Consider the following 23,747-nt stretch of genomic DNA (forward strand, 5'->3'; position numbering starts at 1 on the left):
GATGGTGCTGCAGAAAAATGCTGCCCCTCCCCAACATAGTGCTACATATTTTGATGTGTCATGGTATTTTTTGAAATTATCATATATTTATAGCTTCTGACTAACTTGTGCCATTTGTTTACCATTGTAACAAGTTGTTACATTAGTGTCATGTTTCTGCTTTTGATCTCTGAAAATACGGAAAAATATTTGTGCAATCATATTTACCTGTGATAGAAGACAGTGCTGAAAGTACTTGTCTTTCTTCCACTGTTGAACACTTGCTGTGAGGGTTCATGCACCTGCTTTTCCTCCTCAAGTATTTTCTCTCTTTTACTTTTCTTTAAATATGCAGAATCCTCACTTGACAAAAGACTAGTGTCACTCTAACCTGAAGAGTGTAGGTGTGCCATTGTGCTTTCTCTGATTCCCAGCTGCAAGAACATACTTGTCTATTGAGCCATTGTCTTATTTTCCTACTTGCTCTTTCCTTGATTGCCATAAATTCCAGAATTACAATGGTACAGGGCAGAGTTAGCAACCCAGGGCAGGCCATTAAACAGCAGCATATGCACATAGTTTTGATATTTACTTGTCTGTGTAAGCAGAGCTTCTAAGATGTCTTCCCTCAAGTGACTACACCTTTGAAGTGCCGTACTTCAGGGCAGCTGAGGATTCAGAAGGAGTTGTAAGCTGCTGCCAGTCTCAGAGGCAAGATAGGTCTGGTCTTGTATGGTACTCATGGTTTTGTTCCTCCATGGGAAGTAGCTCCCAGCTTTCACTAGATCAGGAGTTAGAGACTTGTTACAGGCTTCTATTTGGGAATGAGAAGTATAATTTGACATCCTTTCTCTCTCTGCCCTTGGGGTGCAGTGAGTAATGTTAACCTTACATAGTTTGGGTCATTTCTTTGTGTATGTATTTCCTATTAAAGTTCTTGTGTAGAAACTCCTGCAGTATTTATGGCAATATCACATATCAGTTCCACTTCAGTCACACTCAGCATGAAGGCTAATCCAGGTTCCAAAAGCAAGTAAATGCCAAGAAAAATATTGCCATTTACAACAGAATTCTCTATTCAAATTGTTTATTTCACCCAAGCATGAAGTTGGATTAAAAATTGCTTAAAAATACTGTCGCAGCTGGTACTTAAATAGCGCTTTGGTAATATTGACAGCAATATAGCTGATCAAACAATGCCTTTTGGACAAGTGGCCCCTGCTGCATGATGGGCTTCTTTAACTCACTTAAAATTGCAAGTTTGCATAAAGAATTTAAGATAAGTGTGAACTGGGTGTAACTTATTTTGCTGTCATAATGCAGATACTTCTGAGAAGAAGGTACTGACTAATAGAAATCCCACCCAGCGACCAATACTACTAAGTGATTAACAATTTATGCACCTGCAAGCTGGTGAAGTTCTGATTCTTACCTCTAATAGCAGTTGGAATTTTTGGTGTGTGTGGTTTGTTTTTTTTTTTTTTAATCCTGTGTTAAGTTTGTCGTGGAAGTGCAGGTGGTTACATTTGTGCATGATGGACTAGGAAAAAGGCCAAGGTACTCCCTTACAAATGTATGTGAAACATGAAGTGAAGGCCAACAAGCGACCCTTCTATTCAACACAGAAGATTTAGTAACTTTGTACAATGCAGCAAATTATGAATCTGTCTTACACATCTTTGTATGAGGTGGAGGCTGGATCCCAGCCTCCCTACTCTTTCCCTGGGCTTTTGGTGTTCAATAGGAGCTCAGAAACAAAGCTCTGTTTTTTTATCTTCACTTTTTTTTTCCCCTCTTAAATATATTCAGGGAGTTTTCCTCCAGGATTTTACCTCCATTATTTCCATATATATTTAATTTCATTCCTTCCAGCTTAAATTTTTATAGTGCCTAAATCAAAATGGACCCATTATAAACTTACAGTCAGTTTGGTAATATAACAACTTAAAGTATTATGTAAACATGTTTCTTGCAAGAAAAATTGTTTTGAGTGGAACCATATGCACATGTTAATGGGAAATATTTGTCACACTTCTGCTTTTCTGCCATTTTTTGTATTTGTTTCAATACTTATTAATAGCATCCTTGTGAAACTTCGATGAGAGAACATACACCAGATTTTTTTAATGCTGTAACCGGAGTACAATTTTAAATGTCTTGGATATGATTCCAAACAGAGCTGAACAAGAGTAAAATTATATGTAGTCCCTGATTGAGTATATAGCTGTAAGTACACTTAGGGACTTTGCTGATGTTGTATAAACCACTAGAGCAAAACTCCATCAACAGATAAATTATCCTTCTCTGTTTTCTATAAGTCAATCCATAGGGACTCTTCCCTGTGGAGCTTCTTCTGAGGAACTTGATATATATTAATCTTTTTTTGAGTTCACATCCTGTTCTTTGGAGAGGTTGCAATACTCGTTTGGACTGCTTCCCACCTTTTTCCTATAGTAAAACAGTTGCGTTAGAAGGGTAGTACTTTTTGGGGGGTTAAAATTGTGAATTCTGACAGGTTTGAAGTAATCTCCATTACCTTGCAACATGATGCTGCATTTTTTTAATCCTGTAAATCATCTCTCCGTAGAAGATCTGCTTGGTGAGCAGTGTTTGCTGGTGCTTGGTGTCTCACACCTCAGTCTTCTTGGAGATTTAGTGTGGATGATTGTTTAGCTGTCAGCATTGGCTGTCCACTTGATTAAAAAATATTGCTTCACCATCAAGAGGTTTCCATCCAACTAACAGGCAATGGTGATTGCTGTGTAAGGATACACATATGACTATTTTCTGCTGTGTGTGGTTGTCTCCTAAGATTTTTCATGTGAAAATGTAAGTGATGTTGTCCCAGGTAAGGTCAACTACCCACAGTCATTCCAAAACCTCGCTTCTATATGGAAATGATTAGCTCAGAGATCATCTGTTTGAGCAGTAATGTTAGGATTGTTTTCCATATGTGCATTGTGTCATGGGTACCTGTGTTGAAATTCATCTGACACTTTAATGTCCAGTTACAGAGTCTTGAAAGGTCTTTTCACACTTCTTCATGGTTAGCCCTCATCATTTTAGCGTGAATAACTTTGCATCTTCACTTGGCTTTGCCATGTTGCTGCCCACTCCTTTTTCTGGTTAACGTGGGAATATGCAGAGCCTCCAGGTCACGGCACAGCTCCCTGAAGAGCTCTGCCAGTGACCTGCTGCAGGTGGGAGAACTGAGCACTTACTCCTGCTCTGGTTCCCATCTTCTAATCAGATTTTTCCTAAAAGCAAAGGCCTTCTGTATTATTTTGTAGTGGCTTAATTTTCATATGATTCTCTTTGTGGAAGGTATTTTTGAAAGCTTATGAATTACCTATTGGATTTTAATCCATCCAAATATATAGATCCAACTGACTCTCCCTCGTGCATGTGCATGCAGCAGATTCATGAAGCATGACTTCCCTTTACTGAAAAGGAGAACTGACTTTCCTCCCTAATAAAGGTGTTTATCTATGTGTTTATTTCTAGCATTTAATAATTTCTATTCATTTTCACGATAAAGGTGCCAGGATTACTAGTCTGTGTTATTCCGATATGCACTATAATCTTAAAAAAAAAAAAAAAAAGAACACCGCCCCGACGCACACCGCTCTGCTGCTCCAGTCTGGCTGCACTGGAAGAATCTTTCCTTGCGCCTATTAATTGGCAGTTGCTGCTTGTGTGCAGCAGCTTGTTTTAGACCAAGCTTGCTAGTTGCATGTTACATGCAAACCTATTTTTATAAAATCATTACTGAAGCCCAAAATGCAGCTGCTTTAAAATATCTTTGGTTTTACTGGGTTTTAATCTTTTGGATTTTATGCTCTTCATACCTAACAGATTTTTATTTTTTTCGATATCCTCCTCCTGTATTTCTTTTTCCTCCTGCTTTTACACGTAGCATCCTTTTTATTTTATTTTTTAACCACGTTTCTGCCCCGATGGAGAATTTTATGTGTTCTTAACTGTCAAGTTTCATTGTACAGGATTTTTAACAGCAAGATCAGTCCATGGGAAGTTCTGTTATTCATAATGAAAGATAGGTGGCACTCTTGTTACTTTTGTTTGGTTTCCTGGAATAAATCAGGTGTATGTACTCTCTCAGTAAGATTTCTTTTTATAGAGTAAGTGCTTTAGAGAGTGTTCTTGAACATTGAAGAGGATTTTTTTTTTTAAATATGAACACATACTTAAATTGTCTGACTCTGGGACTGGTTCACAGTACTCTAGGAAGAGAAAAAAATGTTATTTTTATGAAAACCTCAAGAATAAGTGCTCAGCTGTATGGCATTGGCTCATTTTACATATACAGTTTTTGGTTTTATATATTTTCTTACTATTTCATTAGGCAAAGAAAGCCAACAAATCTTTTAATGTCTTTTTAGCTCCAGTTATTGGTACCTTTATACTTAGTACTTTCTTGTTAGTTTTGTATTCAAAGTGTAGATTTAAGTTGGCATGGTAATCATAGCACTGTTGAATAAAAGGAAATGTTATGTTAGCAAGTGCTAAACAGTCAATAGAGCCTTTATTTCTTAATCCAGGGTTGTGAATACTTGTTGCCCTAATTCTGTAAATTGATTGTAGATTGTATAGGTTTGTGAGTTTGAGAGTTTTCTCTTGTAATCTAAAAATCCTGAAACATGGAAAAATACATGCTGGTAGAGGTATGACATGTTAGATGTTTTCTGTAATTTTAAAGGAAGACTCATTTCAACTCTATTGAATGTTTTTTTCCTTCTCTTACTCAGCACACAGTTAGGACATGGTTACATGGAGGTATTTTAACCTTGATGCTTGATTACTTCAAATCAAATCAATTTCATTATTACAACTGGCTGACAGTTTCATATGGCTGAGGCAAAGTGATTTGGTGACCTCAGTCCAATTTCTCTTTGTGCATTTGTTAATCAATTGATTCTGTTATTGCTCTTCCCAGAAGTGTGCGCCGTGGTTGAAAGGAAAGGGAATAAGTAGAGTTGGAATGAGCAGAGATTAGAAAAGTTTCCATTCTGCCTCTGTCCAAGAGCATGAATCTCTTCCATGTGAGTATCTAAATTCCTCAATATTTTGTGACACATTCTTGCCATGTAAACCTCTCTATGATGGGGTCATGGCTTGTCCAATGCCACAGGCTCTTTTCAGGGAATTTCTCAGTTGAAACCTTCTAAGCAGAGCCATTCCTCAGTCCTGAATGTCCTGCAAGGCTACTTTTGCCATGCAGTTCAAACAGAAAACTAAATAGGTAAAGTGGAAGGAAGCGTGAGTAATAAAGGAGAAGCTCATTATAGACAAAAAACCACATTTGTGTGATTTTTCATTGAACATCTAGTAATAGGTGTTACAACCTAATCATAGTATAATGTGCATTGTGTTCTTTTATATATTTCTTCAATGCTTTAATTTTAATTAAGTCCAGAAGCCTAAACTGTGATTGAGACTATGCTTTGCTTGTATGGTATGAACTTAGTTGAAAGAAAATCCCTTCTTGAAAGAGTTTCCAATCTAATTTAGACTTTATATATCTTCACTTTAAAATATTTAGTTAGTATATATTCACTGGGGAAAGAGTGCTTGATTTTAATTTTGGTGGTGATTGAATTCTGGAATTAACAATGGATTGAACAAGCTATTTTGTTTTAATGCGTGAAGAAACATAACTTGGCAGTTTATTCTACAGTTTATATTTTTGGTGCCCTCCTGTGTAATACAGGCTCATGTATTACTCATCCGTCCTCATCCCTCCCTTTTTCTCCTGCAAAGTGGTGGTTCTTTTTTTTTTTTTTTAATAACAATACCCTGAAGTGTTTGAATTGAAGAGTCCCAAATAAAAATCTATTTTGGGACAGGAAGTTTTCTTGATGACTTGGATAACATTTACTTTACTTTCTAATGCCAAATCAGCTTTCAAGCTATTAGATGCCAGTAAAGCAAAGAATTTTATGTGTATAATAATACAAGTCCCAAATGGTGATAGTTATTGAAATTAACACTTTTTGCCCAACTGTGGGAGTACTAGCATCTTTGAGCGATTCCAATTTTGGTTCTTATTTATGCTTGACATTTAATGTGCTTGGCATTCTGATTATTTTACACCTACCTAATTTCTTCTAACTCAAGGTATAATGACAATATTTTAACCAGTTGTGAAGTGTAGCTGTATGTTATTAAGCAGGTGCAATGCTACAAATGGAAGGAAGAAGTCCTTAAACTATTTCTAGAATCATTATTTTTGTGTTGTATATCTCAGGGTCAGCTAGAGTTGTTCATCGGCTTGTTCAGCTGTGCAACTTGGTTATCTGTTTTGTTGCCAGGAAAATAAAGCTTTACTAATATTTTATGTCCTCTTGTTTACCTATCTATGTGTCTGTGTGTATATAGATGTATATACAATACATAATGCTAGACTGTGTGCTTACATTGTGTCCTTTGTGATCTAGGGGTGGGGCATTATAGTGATAAATTTCTGAGTAGTTACTGAGAGCTTACGTTTTTGCTAAAGTTTGAGTTAAAATGACAATGTAAAAGAACATATTCTGTATAAAATTCAGTCCATTAAACTGAGTTCGTATGTCTATAGCACGCATTTACTCCTAGTATGGTAGATCTTAGCAGCAGCTGTCCTGCGTCTTGGTTTATAGATCATTGGGGTATAACATGACAAATTAAAATGTCATGGGGAAAAAAATTAATTAATTGATTGTAAGTATACGTTATGTAAAGTCTTTTCTCTCCCTTTGCAAAAGAATTTTATTAGCCATCTTTGCTGAGTTGTATTCCCGTGTAAATATGTGGTTCCCTGCAGTCATGTAAGATTTTAGGCGCTCTCAAAAAGGGTAAAATGGGCATCAGAGAAAGAGGAAGCAGAAGGAAAATGTTGGGAAAACCAAGCTCTTTAGAGAGAAGCACAGCTGGTGGTCACAATTTCTGTTTGTTTCATCTACTGGAAATTTTGTGTTGCATTTAACTACTATAATTGTGAATAAATTGACTACCTGAAGAATGATGAAGAAATGTTAAAATACTTTATTTTACAGACCCATGAGTGGACATTTGAAGTAGTTGCCCAAGTCCTCACAAAACAATCATCATGGCCCAGCAACAGGTCCTTGAAACAGCATTGACTGAATGGGTTATAGGAATGTTTTTTTTTTATTTCGCTATCTTGCCACCTGGTGGTATACTTTGGCAATAAAAATTTGGTTAGAAACCTGTTCTAAGAGTCATATTTACTTTGATAGGCACGATATTAAGATCAGAATTTAGGACTGGATTATAAGTAGGTTCTTGGTTTTTAGCATGCAAGTTCAGTGTGTTCTTCCTTTATTATGTCAGTGTCCCATGTTAGGTGCAGTATAAGGTTGTGCATGTCTTTGCATTAAATATATCTGTTTTCCTCCCCACTCTGATTTCTACAGACATGAGGGAAGAGAAAGTCTAGAAATATTGTGTGGTCCTGGAACACTGAGTCGTGGCACATTAATCTTCAAAATAAATTTGAGGTATAGGTTAAAAAGGAATGGTGTCCATATCCTGAAATTCCCAGATAAAATTATGCAAACTGAATTTACCTAGCTATGGGAAGAACATTTAAGGGATGTTTTTTTCCCTAAAACAAGTACTACAAATCAAAGCAATATGGAACTTAAATGTGTTTGGATAGTTTAAACTTTAATTTGAGCACAAGACGGAGACTGAATAAAGTCAGTGACGTGCAAGACCTGGCATCTTTAAAACTTAGTGGGACGAGCATCGGGGACACTCGATCCTCTATGTTAATCCAAGATGAAGCAGATGTGGTCTTACTGGTGTCTGTGGGGGGGAAACCCTTATTTATAATAAGAGATGTTTTCACATGGTGTTCAAAGGGCATTAAACAATCCAGTTTTTGCAAGCTGAATCCAAACATGATTTACTGAGGGGCATGATGAGCTGATCATTAACTGGAACTTTTAAGTCAGAAGTGGATGTTTTCTCTACCAAGAATATCGCCTCCGGCTGTGCCATATGCTGTTGTTTGACACAAGAGTGACAGAGTAAAATTCTGTGACTTGGGTCAAAAATGGCATCATACAGGAGCACAATGGTTCCCTTTTAATACAAAAATATGAAAGTTTTATTTCTCTTTATCTGTCTTTATGGTGTAGTGTTGATGTGTTCACACATGGAACACTTGCATCCAGCAGGACCTCTCTTGCAGGACTGCTGCCTGTGATTTCAGTACACCTTCTTGAGTATCTATTTTGAAACAAGTCAGAATGTTATTTGTTCATGATGTCATCAGTATGTTGACCTTAAGACCTCTCAGTTATTCACTTCCAGGTTCTTATGTCATGCAAGGAAAACCAGGGGAGTCTCTCTCACCTCTGCCGCCCTCCCTCTCTCTCTGTCTTTCCCTCTCACACACAGACACATAAACACACGCAGACAGACACACGCAAACCCCCCTACCAGCTGTACACTGGGCCACCCCCAGCTCTAGTAGCCTGCAGACAGCCTATCATCCTCTGCAGTGGCTCTCCCGTGTGATCCCATACAGCACAAACAAAACATTGTTCTGCATTTTCTCTCCTGCCCTCTCTGATGTGAGGCAGATCAGCAGATACCAAAGCCAACACGAAGAGCACTGTCTATTTGTTTGCTGTCTGCCTTCTCATTCTTATCTGTTTCTTGGCCTCAGACTTCCCCTTTACACTTTCAGCCCTTTGTCCTCCCCCTCCTGCTTAACGTTCTGTATTTGTCGTGTTACTGCTGAATATTAATAATGTTGAGTAGCTGTTCTGGAGCAGCTTGAAGTGCTGAAGGTTTAGACTTATCTGCTTCAGGGTGCTAGCTATTTTTAAAGATGATGGGAAATACAACCAGTTGAAAGTCTCCAAAGGACTGTATGCAATAAAAATACCATTTATTTACATATATAAGAAGCCAGAGGACTACAGTGCTGATAAATGGACAAGAATCAGAGATTGTTGGGACTGAGGCTCATAGTTTTGAGCTATTAATATAGATCTTTGGTCACAGAGTTAGAACTTTTAAATCACATTATTTTACTGCAAAATGTCTCGAACTATTTATGACACTGGATCTTTGCTCTTGGATCTCTTTCTCCTGTGGGGTATCCTTTAGATCAAGCCTTGTTTGTTCTATTAATTTGCTTAGTTCTCTGGGGTTTGTCAAGTCTAATTATCTCTTTTCTTTCTTCCAGTTTTGAAATCAAGATTGATTAACCAACACGAAAAGACCCGGCTGGTTATGTGACTTGGAACCCTGTTTATGAAGCACTCATTCATTTTTACAAGACGACAGCACTGTATGTAGTTTTTTCTTTTTCTCTCCCAAATTAAAAATCAACTGTTGTAACTCAATAGAAACCCTAGAAAACAGAAAATTCCTGAGGAATTCAACTCTTATTGATAAATAAGATCTTGATTTTTGGCTTAGTGACACCAGCCAAGGAAACAGAAGCGCTCTATTCGCTTTACCATATGTGGATTTCTTCCACATAACAATGCTACTTATGGTTTCACATCAGTTAAGGAGAGCTTCCCTTAGTTTGAAAGATCAATCTGCTTTCTCTTTACATTGTGTTGTATGAAGTGTGGGATTAGTGCATGTGACAAATGTGTGGTTTAGGCTGCATTGATAATGGTTACGTAAGGGCCAGTGCTGAAACTCAGGGCAGAGAGTGTAAACTAAATGCAGGAGGAGATTGCAGTGCCACTTAATGGTACCTATAGAAACAGGTAGCTCTAGCAGAACTCTAGATTCCCTCCCCCCCCTCCCCCCCCCCCCCCCTCCCCCGCCAGGACTCCAGGGTTTTGAACTAAGTAATGCTTCTTCTGTACTTGATTTAGACAGTATTTTTCCACAATTACAATTTTTTTTTTTATAAAACACACCTTCAATTTTAATTGCAAAATAAAATTGCACAGATAAAGTATCAGCCTTATAGTCTGTAACCCAAGTGTGGGAATGCATAAATGAAAGTTCCAGCAGTAACATTAAATTACTTAATTGTTGTATAAGCTAAAACTGAATAAAATTAAACTATTAGATACAGGTGAAGTGCTGATACATACGTCATTGTGCTATATGTGGTGTGAATTTTATCTTTTCCAGTTTTATGAAAATGTTCTGCCTTAACAGTGATGAGACTTTTTCATTTCTGTAATAAGGTGGTGGGGTTTTTTTAATTGCTAAATTTTGGAAGCAATAAATTTACATGATCCACTTAGACTAGCAGGAATCCAAGCAATGCTATCAGGTAAAGGGCAACAGCAGATTATATCAGGCATTTCTTTAGTACAACTGCACTAGAAGTCAGGCAGCTTTGATTGGCTGAACTTTATAACTATGTTAAAATGAAGTTGCCCAACTTGTTCTGAATGTATGAGAATTCCATTATTTTTCAAGTGAAAGGAAAAAGCTAGTATTTATTCTGGATTTTCTGTTGAATAGTAAGTGGTTCTAGTGATTTGTAAGCAGCGATACAATAAATGTACAATCTGTGTTTTCATTTATTACCTCTCTTGTTACTGAAGGTTCATTAACCAAGAAGGGAAAATGAGGTATAAAATTCAAACTATTATAGAAAAAGGGGAAACAGCACTCACTACCTACTAAATTAAGTCTTGGGCTTATGAAATAGTAGAACCAATGAAGAAAAATTAGGAAGTATTTACTCTTAAATAGAGTTTTGTACAGTGAAGTATAAGATTACTTTTGATTTTTATGATTACAAGGCGACGTCTGAGCAGATTTGCTTTATGACAGCAATAAATACATTCCCAGTATAGTAATGAGATTGGCTAGCATCTTATTAGGAAAGAAAAAGAATCACACTTGCTCTTTTTTTAACAAGTAAACATAGGAAACAGAAACATAACAGGAGTACCCTGTTGTTTTGGGTGTCTTTTTCTGTTCATAGAACACTGCCTCTCCTATGATGTGTGCAGAGGTAAACAGACTTAAAGCTTGATATGAAAAACACAAAGAAATTAATAACAACTGCACACATAAAAAGGCTTTGCAAGTTTTCTATGAGTAATTAAGGAAGCTTTCCATAGCACATAGCTTTAAGTTCTGTATAGCTGCTATGAAGAAGACTGTACAATCTTGTTTAATTATTTATCTGCTTTTATACTGTATGTTAAAAAACTGAAAGTAACTTGTATTATGAAGTCTATAAAAAGCATTATATTGTACAAGATGGCACTTGCATAACTTTAATGTATTCTAAATATTATGTAATGGTTATGTGGATAGAAATTATTCAAGGATTTGCTCTCTTTTGTCACTAATAATTTCCAGATTAATTTCCACTGTGATGATAAGTGTACCTGTAGTTCTCACCTACATGTAAATGTTTGATAGGTTCTTTTAACTAAAACTAATCTAACTTATGTTCTACTTAGTGCCTATATTTTTTCAGTGTAGAACAGAATGAAACCTTGGTCATAATGACTATGCGGGTAACTGTAACATCAAGTTATTGCAGTGTGCTAAGCATTACTTTTTACTGACATCAGTCTTTGACTGCAGTAGTTTGGCACTGTTGCTTTAATGAAGGTTTTAATAGGTGCTATAAGCTGTGCAGACCAAATATTGTGCTTGTCTTTCAAAATGCTAGAGAGTCAATCTTCAGTTTTTTCAAAAACTCTTACAACAAGTAGTCTATAATCTATTTGTCAGACATTTAAATGTCTGTAAGAGACTGAAAAGCTAAGACAGACTTACTAGAGAGGGAACTTCCTTAGTTATTCAGCTATTAAAAAAAAAAAAAGCCTCCCCAAGATTTTTGTACTTTTCTTTGCAAAGAAGTAAGAAGAGTCTGAAATACCATAATTTTCTCTATTTCTTAATATAATACACAATAGTTTAATTTCTGTTGTGGAAGGCAAGCTGCCAGGCCCAATCGCACGATTTAGTATCCCTGTAAAAATTAAAAAATCGTAAAACTCCCAAACAAACCTTCCTAAAGAACGCTCTGTCTTTAGCCTCTCAAATACTGTTCTAGAAAGATGTAATGGGCTAAGAGTCTAACTATACTGGGATTTCATTGTCATTTATGAGAACTGAGATTGTATTTATATAAGAAGTTGCTTGTTTCCACTGATGAACACAAGGCATCCATTCTGGTTAGATCTCAACACAAGCTTTAGATAACATTAAACAGGAGGTAACACTACTTTGTGGGGTTTTGTCTGGTGAGGCCAGGAGCGCATAAGGATTATTTCTTCGCAAAGGTAACTGCAACTGATGTCCTCTCCTAAAGGTGTTCCCATATGAAATCATTCACAGTTTTGTTTTGTCATTCTTGTGATTTATCTAAGTTAGTAAGGAAGATACTTTGGGCTGCTATGTTATTTCTGTACTACTTAAAAATTAAATGTCAGTTGTAACTGAAAATGAAGAAGCTGAAGAAACTGCTTCATCTTCATCACCAGATGCATTTCACTGTCTGGCCTGTAAATGCAGGGCACTAGTGAAGCCACTGAAACTTCTGGCTTTTCAAATAGTTACGATGACCTTTGGCAAACTATGCTTTTGTACTTTCTTCCATCTACATTGGAGGAAAATAGCTGTAACAGCAATGTGTGGGATTACTAGTCTCACTTCATTACAATTCTCAGCACAGCTATGGTGGACACAAATTATACGTCAGCTCATCCCAAACAATCGCATATATGTCAACAAAATTTGTTTTATAGGTTTAATGTCAGAGGCAATCCCATCCATCTATTTCTGTGTTACTTTTCCTGGGATTGTCCCCTGTGTTTTGAAGGGGAAGAGGAGTACGTTCCATTTTCTTTCACTTCTTAGATGTGAATATGATGTTATTAATTCAGAAAAGTTGTGTGGAAGTAAAGTACATCTGTACCTACAGTTACCTGTACAGTAATCTTTTTTGCACAACTAAATTAAAAACAGAAATATCTATGAATATATCTGAACTTTTCCCCCTTTGAAAATCAAAGTTCCTTTAATTAAATAATCTTATCCTACTGTCTCAAGTTAGTGACATTTTATAATCATACAATTACTACTCAATTTCAATTTTATGTTCTTTTAAGAGGTCAGTAATGGCAATATTACAACATAACTATATTCAGTGAGAGGGTAACAGTAGACAATATCTAGCTCTTGCATGGGACTTCTCATCAGTAAATCTTGAAGTGCATTAGGAGAAGTATGGATTGTTATCTCTATTTTATAGGTGATGGAAACTGTGTCCCTGAGAGGTTATCCAGCATGTCTGTCCAAACCTGTTTTCATCTATTCTGTTGAATAAACTTCACAGTATAATGACTCTCCTGAGCAATGTATTAAAATACGACATGGAAACAAAAAAGCCAAAAAAAATTAATGGTATTATAATGGAATAAAATTAAGGAATTTTTTGCTTTTTTTAAACAGAACAAATTGAATGTATTCCAGCTGAATTCTAGGTGTTGTGTGTGTTGTTCAAATAATGCATTGGATTTAAATGTATTAAACATGAAGTTAATATCTAATGTCAGTTTATTTTTTTATTATTGACTGTTATCCTGGGGTTTAAATATTTCTCATCTGTCTTGGTGTGAACTAGCTGTTGACCACAGACACCATCAGTGAGAGTAGCTGGTTTTCCTTTCTATGCTGTATGCATGCCATTTTTGTCTAATAAAGAGTACAGTGGGTGTTTTGTGCTCCAGATGGTTTTAAGAACTTGAGTAAGGTTAGGAAGAGTGAATAATCAGGTGAGACTTCAGTAAATGCTCAAGTGACTGGAGAAAATGGGACTGATTACTCAGTAGCTGTCATTACTGACTTCGAATATAAATGACAGCCTGACCCTAATCTAATGGTTTGACTTCTGTGCAGCTCTGTGAGCTAGGCAGCGTAGTTCCTGGCATGTCAGGGAAATGAAGTTTCCATGGAATTTTTTATAGATTAGGACACAGATGTAAAATTTTTATTTTTTTTAAATGACATTTTAATACTATATTACAGATGTAATTCTTTTGTTCCTCCTCATTACTTTTGATACACACTTTTCTGATTTAAAAATATTTTGGAAATATAAAATATTATTAAAAAGACAAAATCTTTTTATAGCAATAATGTAATTTTTTTGTAAGATTTATTTTATAATTGTTTTGTAAATGATATATTTTATTTTTGCATGTTGGGGATGATTTTAATTTTGTCTTTCCTCTTTATATTTGGATTTGCTTCACTGTCACCAAAATAGCTGCTTTGAGGGTTGGCATTTGACCAAAATTAAATGGTTAATTTTATGTTCTGAGCGGCCTTTCTATAGTGCATTACTCAGTAATCTGACTGAGAAAAAGTATTTGTTCAGTACTTCAGCGCTGGCTGCTTCTGTATGGCTTAACAGGGGCTTCTTAGAGGTGCTGTTTAGCACATTTTCCTTCTCTGAGTAAAGATAATGTGCTCCGGAGAGTAGCTGCAAATGACAAATTTCTGTTCACTTTGAAACAATCCTTGATAATACCAATAAATTGCTTGCAATCAATTAACAGACGCTCTCTATGAATGTGAAATTCCTGTCTGCTATTTGTTGGTTTAGGGTTTGTTTTTCCTTGCAGGCTCTTTTATGGTACAGAGTTTTTTAGGTACGTTACTGGATTTTTACTGGCTTCTGTGTCTTCCTAGAGTTCTCAGAGCCCAGGTTAATGCTTTTCTGCTGGTTTCTCCTAATACAAAGCATACAAATGCATATTTTCTTAACGTGACACCACAGAATGCTGAGTACAGTTCAAATGCTAATATGTAGAAACTAAATCTTACAAAGGAAATGTGTTAACATTTGTCTTTATTCATTATATTTCAAAGGCTACGTGCCAAATCTTGCTTGACACATATAGTATACCACGTTGTAAAAATTTATCCCTTAAAGGCAGAGAGAAGCATTTCCTTTTTGTATAGTTTGAGTCTTTTGATCCCATGGAAAAGGGAGGTTTCCTTTCATGACCCCACCCGAGCCTGCTTTGATGATTCCTCCACTTTCTCCCTGATTCCTGTGTTAAATTTCCCTTTTTGAGGGAGAAACTGTGAACTGAATATATCCAGCAGAGGCTGGATTGGTTTTTTTCCAGCTGGTTTTGTTTTACCACTTCGCTGGGTGCTGGAAAGTCTCCTCAGTTACTTTGGTGCTCTTCTCCCCTCTTTTTCAGTTTGCCCTGCAAGTGTAGCTCTTTGCTGAGATCAGGCTTAGCTCTCTTTAGACAAAATACTAGTTCCTTTTTTCCTTGTTATTATTAGAATGTATATTTTGCTCGTGGATCTTGTTTAGCTGCCTTAAATTTTAAGTCTGTGTTTTGCCTGCTGTTATTCATGGCTGTTAGAGTTCCATTGACTTCACTGACTTGTGTACTCCCATATCGACAAAGTAGATAAATTCTCCGTTTGCCTTCAGTTTGGTGATCCAATCATATTCTATTGCAATCCTATCCATTTTTCCCCTAGAGAGTTCATCTAAGCCAGTAATATTAAAACCTTTCTTGAATGGGTATTTGGTACTTTGCAGCTTTTGCAAGTTGTGTAATCCGTTGCACTTCCTACATCTCTTTCCCCAAGCCAGAGAGTCTTTCAGAAAAGCAAATGAAACTGGAGAAGAGTTTGTGACTGATGCAAGATGAGACCTCTCTCACCGACCTCCCCTAGTCATCCTGGCCACGCTGGCGATGGCTGCCTGCACAGTGCCTCGGGCTTGGTCCTGACTTCGGGCTTCTCATGTCTTTGTTCCTACTTGTCTCTGTAGTATTCTGAAATACAGGTTTTTGGATGCTCGATCATTGGCACTGTCTATTTGGATGGACTGAGTGACTTATTCTTAGGTCTCGTTCTAGATTTCTCAGTAATCTCTCTCTGCAGATGTCGGTGCTTCAGAACTGAGTGAAGTGATGCTTTGCTTTTTATGTATGCAAGCAACACATGGTCTGCAGCCAGCTACTTAAACTCACAAAATATTTAAGAATATGTTTAAATGCAAGGTCTCACAGAAAATGCAAATTTATTACTTATTACTTTTCATTTGATTCTCATGATAGATTTCTGGAGAGTGCTCTGAGGCTTTTTTTTTTTTTGCTGCTATCACTACTTTGCCTTCATGCTTATGCTAATTTTCTTTCTTTGCCTGAGCACCATAACACTTGTTATCAGTAGCTACAATTTCCTGCCACCTGTGGTGGAATATATTTCTTCATTATGAGCTTTTTGCTGCTTCCTCAAGTTTTATTTTTGATTAGCTGCTATGGAATTTTTACATATCATTCGCTTGTCCTGCAAAACTTAATCATCTGATAGACATGAAAATTGCTGCTTGAAAATTGGCGCAAATCACTTAGTGCCAGTTCCTGGTACCAGTACTGAACTGGTAGTAAGTTTAGCGCAAGAGAATGTGGTGGAAGACTGGGTTTTGTAGGGTTTGTTTTGGTTTGGGTTTGTGGTGGGATTTTTTTTCCCTTCCTTTAAATTGAAAGAGCATTGAAAATGCCAGGGCTCAGTTCAGAGTGACTTATCTGAATTGGGTTGGAATATAGAAGAGATCGCAACTTTTTATTCTGAATTTGGTGAACATTTTCTTAATGTCATTTGCAGCAACTTTACATCTGTATTTTAGAAGCTACTATATTTTTAAGGACCTCTTTAAAAATGAGGATGTAAGCAGAGGTTTACCGCTCCCTATTAAATCTTCATGGAAGTGATGTACCGCGAACCCTCCTGCCCAGATCAGAACAGAAGAGAGCTATAAATTACACCTACTACTGGCTTTATAAACACAATGCATATCTTCCTGTTGTCCATTAAATGGACTTTTCCATATTCAATTGAAAACAAACAAAAACCTTTTTATCACAGGAACAGCTGTCCAACACCTCATCTGTAGTAGCTAGTTTCTTCTCTCCATCAACATCATCTGGAACAAGGGTAAAAACTGTAGAAATGTTAGAGTGTGATAAAAAGAAGCATGTGCGTATATGAAGGCAAATGTAAATTGCACTGGATTTCCAGCATCGGAAAAGCGACTTGACAACTGCAGATGTATAGCTTAAAAACTGTAGGAGGAAAGAGAAGAAATGGTTTTGTTTCTCTTTGCTGAATTCTGTTGGAGCAGCTGGTGTGAGCTATGTACCAGAGATGAAGTGGTATTGTAGGTAAAACTGCTGGCACGTAGTAATTCATCTGATGTTTGCCAGTGAGGCTGCTGGAAAAAAGACTGCTGGGGAGTAATGCCTAATTAAAAAAAAAAAAAAAAAAACCACAACAAACCAAACACCAAAAACCACCCCAGAATAATTTTCTATATTCTTTATTCATATTTTTATCTTTCTAATCAAACCTAGGCCCTGGGATATAAATTAGAACTTGAAGGGAGATGAGTCCATAGTAGTCTTTATAAACTGCTTGTATTAGGCAGGAGAAACCTATTTATGAAACAGTCCATGGCAGTACTGAAAAAGTTGCTCTGGGATGCTTGCCTCAGTCTCATGAGCTGGGGCTGATTTCCTTTTTTTTGTTTGTTTGTTTGCTTGTTTTGTGGTTGTTTTGGTTTGGTTTTTTTTTTGGCCAAACTTCACTGCTGAGGAATTCTTCCTCTTTCCATCATCCCACAGGTCCCCAGAGAAATGGCACACAGTCTTGCTGGAGTAGCATGATTCACCACTGTAAATGTCTCTGGCAGTCTTGCTTGAGAAACTGAACTGAAATGGAAATGAAATCTGTGCCCAATGGGCATAGACATAACTTTGAACAATTAAACTCTTTTTCCTCCCTTTTCTTTTAAGAGTGCATGCGTTTCTACTTGTCAGTGTGCTTTCTGGATGAGATGAAATAAAAATAATGCACATGCTTTACAGGGTGGTGAGATTAAGGTGGTGCTGCATCTTAGTTTTCTCATAAATTTTTTTCCAAATCCCATGAAGTAGCATTCCTGAAAATTAGGAAAGGCAAATAGTTATATACAGTTTCTGACAAGGGCTAATAGCAGATTCTTTCTTTATGGAAAGAGTTTTAGTAACGAAGTAGTTTCTTGTTTCTCTAACCAGTTCATGGCAGACTTTCTGGGTCAGAAGTTGCATCTGAACCAGAATTTATAATAATCAGAAGTGGATCATTTGTAGTCTTCAGAGAACCACTGAATTTTGAAGAGAAATTTGATAGAGGTTGGTTGGTGGATTTTGCAGGTTAGTGGGATTGCCTTTTGTGAACAGATGAAACTAGTTTATAGTTGTTGAAAAATCTGGTAAATGGGCAGCTAAGGAGATCGTTGCAGAACAAAGGCATTTATAGCTCCAGATTAACAGCTCATGCAAGACCCTAACAGTGAGGTGTCGTTTGATGTGATTGTGAAAGAAAGAAAAGAAAAGAAGAAGGAAAAAAAAAACCTTGATGCAGTCAAAGTAAAGAGCCAGCACAATTGTTTTAGTATTTTAGAACAGAATTAAGGGATAGCAAATTGGGATTTGCAAAGGCTAAAGTGGAAGAGATTGCAATGGTTAAGACATGATTTTATTAAGGATCAGAGAATTTTCTGTCTTGTCTTCATGAAATTTGAATTAATTTTGATAAAATATGCACTGGTAAAAAGAAAACGAAAAGGAGAAAGGAGGAGAAAAGGACAGCCTGCAAACCTGAAAAAATAATTTTATTGTAATCTGTATATGAAAGAAAAATGGAAGAAACAGAAAATCCTCTAAAATCATCATAAGCATTTTGAATACTGAGAACATAAAATGAACTTTAAAACACGGGGGTTTTTGCATATGCATGCATATGAATACACATGGGTGTTTCTGTGCTGGTTCATACATACGTTATTATAGTTCATCACCAGCCAAGGTATAGTAAGATTTAAAACTTACGGAAAGTTTCAGTTATTTTCCATCTGGAGTCTCATTTTATTCCTTTGATTTTGCTGTAGAAGTCTTGGCCCTTGTGGTGGTGTTTCATTTTTTTCATAAACTGTGTGTGTAACAAGGCTTTCGTTACTTCTGTAGTCGAATTTCAGTAAAACGTAGGTAATTTTCATACTATAAATTAAAAAGATATAATTTAGGTTTTTTTTCTTGCTTTCCGTTCCCACATTGCATTGTGCTTACAAAGTGATCTCTCTTATAAGACATTTTCAAAGTTTTTGCAATGGTGGTTCAATCCTTATTTGTTATAAGAAATTGGAAACTGGTATGAATGATTCATTTTGAACAGCTATTTTGGTGGTGCACGCATCATCTTAGATACGATTTTACATAAAATGGATGGGAAAATGCTAGTTTATATACCTCCTCCACCAATCTATTTAAATGAAAATCCATAAAACTTGAACAGGCGACTGTCATTTGGATTTATTTGGAAAGAACATACTTTAAAAATACAGTAGGGAAGACCAAGGAAGCAGCTCAGGAGTGGTGAATGGTGATCAGCTAACTGTGAAACGGAGGAAATTTTGTGGGCAGTATCAAAACTCACCCTTGGCTTTAATCCACAGATGTTTGCAGTGCCTGAAGATAAAATGATCCAAACCAGCTAAAATAAAATTAGAACTGCAGCAAGGCAAAAGATAAGATCTGCATATGTTCTCACACATTGAAGCAGAAGCAATTGCTCTCAAAAGTGGTTGTTCTTTTGTGGTGTTTTTGTTCGTTTGTTTTTTGTTTTTTTTTTTTTTTACTAGTTTGGAAGGATGGAGAAGAAAGGGAGAGGACAGGTCTTTCATTAGTGTTCTTGGAGGAGGGCTGGATGGGGTGAGGTTTCTGGGAAAAAGATAATCGGAGAAGTTAACCTTCCAGTCAGAGAAGTTAGACTTTTTATAAAATTTTGAAAAAAATGTAAATCTTTTGCATTGGTTAACAGTTGTGTTATTTTTATTGCTGTGGGGGTACTTGCTTGAAGTTACTGATAGTCTGTTATGTGATGTGTAAAATTCAACATTATGAGGAAAAGAAAATACTATGATAATAATATGACAGCTATTTTTAAAGTACAGGAACAAAATCCTAAAACTACAATGCACTTTTCCTCATATATAATCAAAATAAGGTAGTATATTGAAAAAAGTTTAACACAGCTTTGAATGAACAGTGAATGAATTTAAGGAAACTTCTGTTAGACTGGATTTTGGTTCCTCATTGATTACTGAGAAATAATCCAAATTTCTCAATGCGGGAAGAAGTCATGTATAAAAATACAATTTTAATAATCAGTTTATCGTTTTCACTCAAACTATGGATAGTAGTTTTAAGGGTTTAGTTTAATCTCTTTACAGTGCTATTTTTCTTGTTTGTTTATACGCTGCAGATATAACTCAATCCAGGTAAAAGTCCTGGTGAAGTAAATGAGATGGTTCACTTGCACAGTTTGACCAGTGAGTTATGAATATTCACTTTTTTGTGAGCAGATGGTGGTTCCAAGTCTGTGCAGAAATATTGTCATAAGTATTTCCTTTAGTACTTCTTACGTTCTAGTTCTTTTCACAGCTCTCCTTCCATTTGGGACATGTTTGTTGTAGGAAATACGTGTTCTGACAAAATATTTAAAGGTGAACAAAGAGAGAGGGTGCTTAGAGAAAGGAATAACTTTTTCTTCTTCATACTGTGAAAATGACTGATATACTTGGTGTGCTCCTGTGTTTTGAATGATGATATATACATGCAGCATAAATGGATGAAAGTTTGGATTTAGAGAAAATAAGTTCCCGTGTCTTTCCTGCACTCTTTCTTCTTACAATATTGGTATATTTGATTTAATAATTTAAAGTACCACTTAAAGAAATGCCTGATAGATTATTTTTAAAAAAATTAAATCCTCTGTTTACTATTGGAGCAGTATGTAAAAGGAAGCTACAAAGACACATCAACCAAATTTGAAGTCACGTGTTATGACTTCTTGTAGTGCAGGTAGAACTGGAGACACTGGTGAATGGTGAGAGTGAGTAGCCTGATTTGCTAAGGTTGGTCTTTCACTGGTCTTTAAAACTTAGGGTTTGCTACATGGAAAGTAGGAACTGGTCTTGAGGATCAACTTTGTTCTTGTGCATTATAGCACAGCCACAGCTCATGGTTATCACCTGCAATAAAATCAGTTGCCCATACATAAGTAATACATTGCTGTAAGATAGAGATTTTTCTTCTAATAATGCTTTCATGAATTGAAGTCTTATGAGTAATTTTACAATGCCCATCCCATGAAGTTCCATGTCAATGTTGTAATTCGCAGTATTTATAGAATTTCATTAAACATCACACCTGTTAATTCCCCATCAAACTGAGGATAGACCAAAGCAACTTAATTTGAAGAAAAAGGACTCTGCCATGAGATCTCAATGATTCTTTCCATGTCTTAATTGTATTTACTGGGATTATTCCGCTACTTTTCTACCTCTCATTGTTTGTTGAATGAATTTACAAGGTTCTGTTGTAAATTAGACTGTAAATTGTTTGGTGCAGGAGTTGCAGTGTTTTATGAGTTTTGATAGACAAGACATTATTGACCACAATACCATTTGTAGATTTTGAGTAATTCTGCAATCCAGGATTTAATAGCTCTTCCTAATAGATCTTTAAAATTTCATTTTTGTGATTTTTATCTTTTTCTAAAGTAGTCCTTTAACTCGTATTCAGAAATAAAAGGAAATTCTCCTAGAAGAAATTCTTAATACTTTATGCAAACTGTCTTACCGGGAGAACTCCTATTGCAAAATGACCTATATCTTTACTGCAACTGATTTGAAAGAGCAAAAGGTCAAAAATCTCCTAATGTGTTTTTGAAATCTGTGTGTCAGCACAGCGCGTTTCAGAAGGGCTGTTGGGACTCTCTAGAAATTGCATTTCTCTTTTGATTTTAATTTTATACCTGGAAAGGATTAGGGGATATTCATTTCAGCTGATGGCCAAAGGGTGAAATAGAAAATATTTTTAGAATGGAAGATGCATATCAGAAAAGATATACACTCAGAGGAATGTGGTATTAGGAAGTATTTATGTAATTTAATTACTTTATGCAAGTGATGTAGGAAAAAAGTTTAGCAAATGTCTTTCTAGCTGCCGGTACCGGATCTCCATGTTTTATTTGCTGGTTAGTGCAATATTATTCATGACCTTGTTCCCTACTGAAAAGATATCTTACATAGCAGAGTATCATCTAAACAAAAATATAATTTCCTAGAAAGCAATATTTAGCTGTTGTTTTATTTACTCATTCTGTCTTTACATCACCTATTATTTTTCCAGAGCTGCTCTCTGTTCATAGTGACCTTACAAGATGACAGATTAATCTTAATGTTTAGGAATTTGTGCAGGCTGCTACTCAGTCTGGTATTTTACAGTATGTGTACAAAATACATAGTATTCTTTAATTCAATTTAAAGGAGTTTAACTTTCAACAACCCAAACTCAAATGCAGGAGAACCTTTAAGAGCTCATCTGTCTTTTTCCTGCTCTTGGCTTAGAGTAGCTCTTATGTTTCTCCTGTCATCTGAGAATACTTTGCCTCTAATGTCTTCAGTGGCAGAGCAAAGCAGAATGCACAGAAAGATTATGGTGCCTGGCTGCAAGATACACCCAAAGTATCTCAAAAATTTTAGCAGCCACAATGAGTCAGTCACAACACTAGACTACACTGTACAGATGTCAGCTTCTTGCTTTAACCTGACAGGAGGAGCTGCCCAATACAAAGAGCCTTGTTACAGGCCAGTGAAATTTGGCTCTGTGCAGGTATTGCTGTAATAGAGACAGTCTGTTGCACAGAGTTAATTTAGTAGCTACTCTTAGAAAAGTAGCCACAACACCTCCAGTCCTCCTGGCTTCTCCTCCCAAAAATGTATGTAATAGCTTAACTGCTACTTAACTGCTTAGATTTTTAAACACCAGTATGACATTTCTTTGGCTTTTGGGAAACTGTTTTGCTATCACTGATATTAGTGTAGCAATTTTAAAACAGGATTTAGGCAACCTTTTTAACAGTTTTGCAGACCTGTTGAAGACCGTTGTAGATTTTGCAACTGACCTGTTTTTTTTTCTTCTTCTTCCTCCTTTTTTTAAAAAAAAAAACTGATCCAAACAGTGCTTATAAATACCTGGTACAAAAAGTACTGAGAGGAACATAGTAACAGCTGGGAGCACATAACTTCATTAATAGTTGAGACTATCCCAATATATGTTTTATTTACTATTGTTGGAAAAATTAGTAAAAAGCTGTGAGAAATAACTAGAAAAAGAGGCTGTAACTTCCGAGAGAGATGGAAAATTCACATTTTGGCACCTGTGCAAGCCATATAGTTTCCTGAGCAGCTGATTTATGTTTGATTTTGCACAGCAAATATGCACTACATATAGATGTTCTCCACTGGGACATTACAATTGAGTTTAATAGCTTGAAATTAGAGAAACTCTTTGGTCAGTGATGAATCTTAATCGATGGAATAATTACCTTAATTATTTACCTTGAGCAATGTCATGTTTGCAGGGTTTGGTGGGGTTGACATGGGCTGGTGTTCCATCACAGCTTCAGCTGATATAACAACTGGATATTGGTCCTTCTGGTTTCAACTTCTCTTGCAGTCATGGTCCCAGCCCTGCCTTCCACTGTTTCTTGCGGTCATCTTTGAGCTGATCTGAGTCCAGCTTAGGCCACAAGGGAGCCACAGCTCTAGGGTGGAAGTAGCCTATGAACAGCATAAAGCTGATGCTGAGGTTGAAGGAAAAGCACTTAGATAACAGGGGGGGCTTGAAGTTTCATTCCTCAATAACTGC

General features: G+C 36.3%; 1 protein-coding gene across 1 annotated transcript in view; it reads left to right on the forward strand.

The window, feature by feature from the left end:
- The window catches only part of ATP2B2 (ATPase plasma membrane Ca2+ transporting 2), a 433,349-nt gene that overhangs the window by 141,032 nt on the left and 268,570 nt on the right, over positions 1-23,747 (forward strand). The window contains exon 3 of the mRNA XM_082322150.1: positions 9,200-9,304. The gene's annotated coding sequence lies outside the window, so the exon portion shown is untranslated. The remainder of the gene's footprint in view (positions 1-9,199; positions 9,305-23,747) is intronic.

This window comes from Platalea leucorodia, assembly GCF_965183815.1.
Source record: "Platalea leucorodia genome assembly, chromosome: 9".
NCBI lineage: Eukaryota > Metazoa > Chordata > Aves > Pelecaniformes > Threskiornithidae > Platalea > Platalea leucorodia.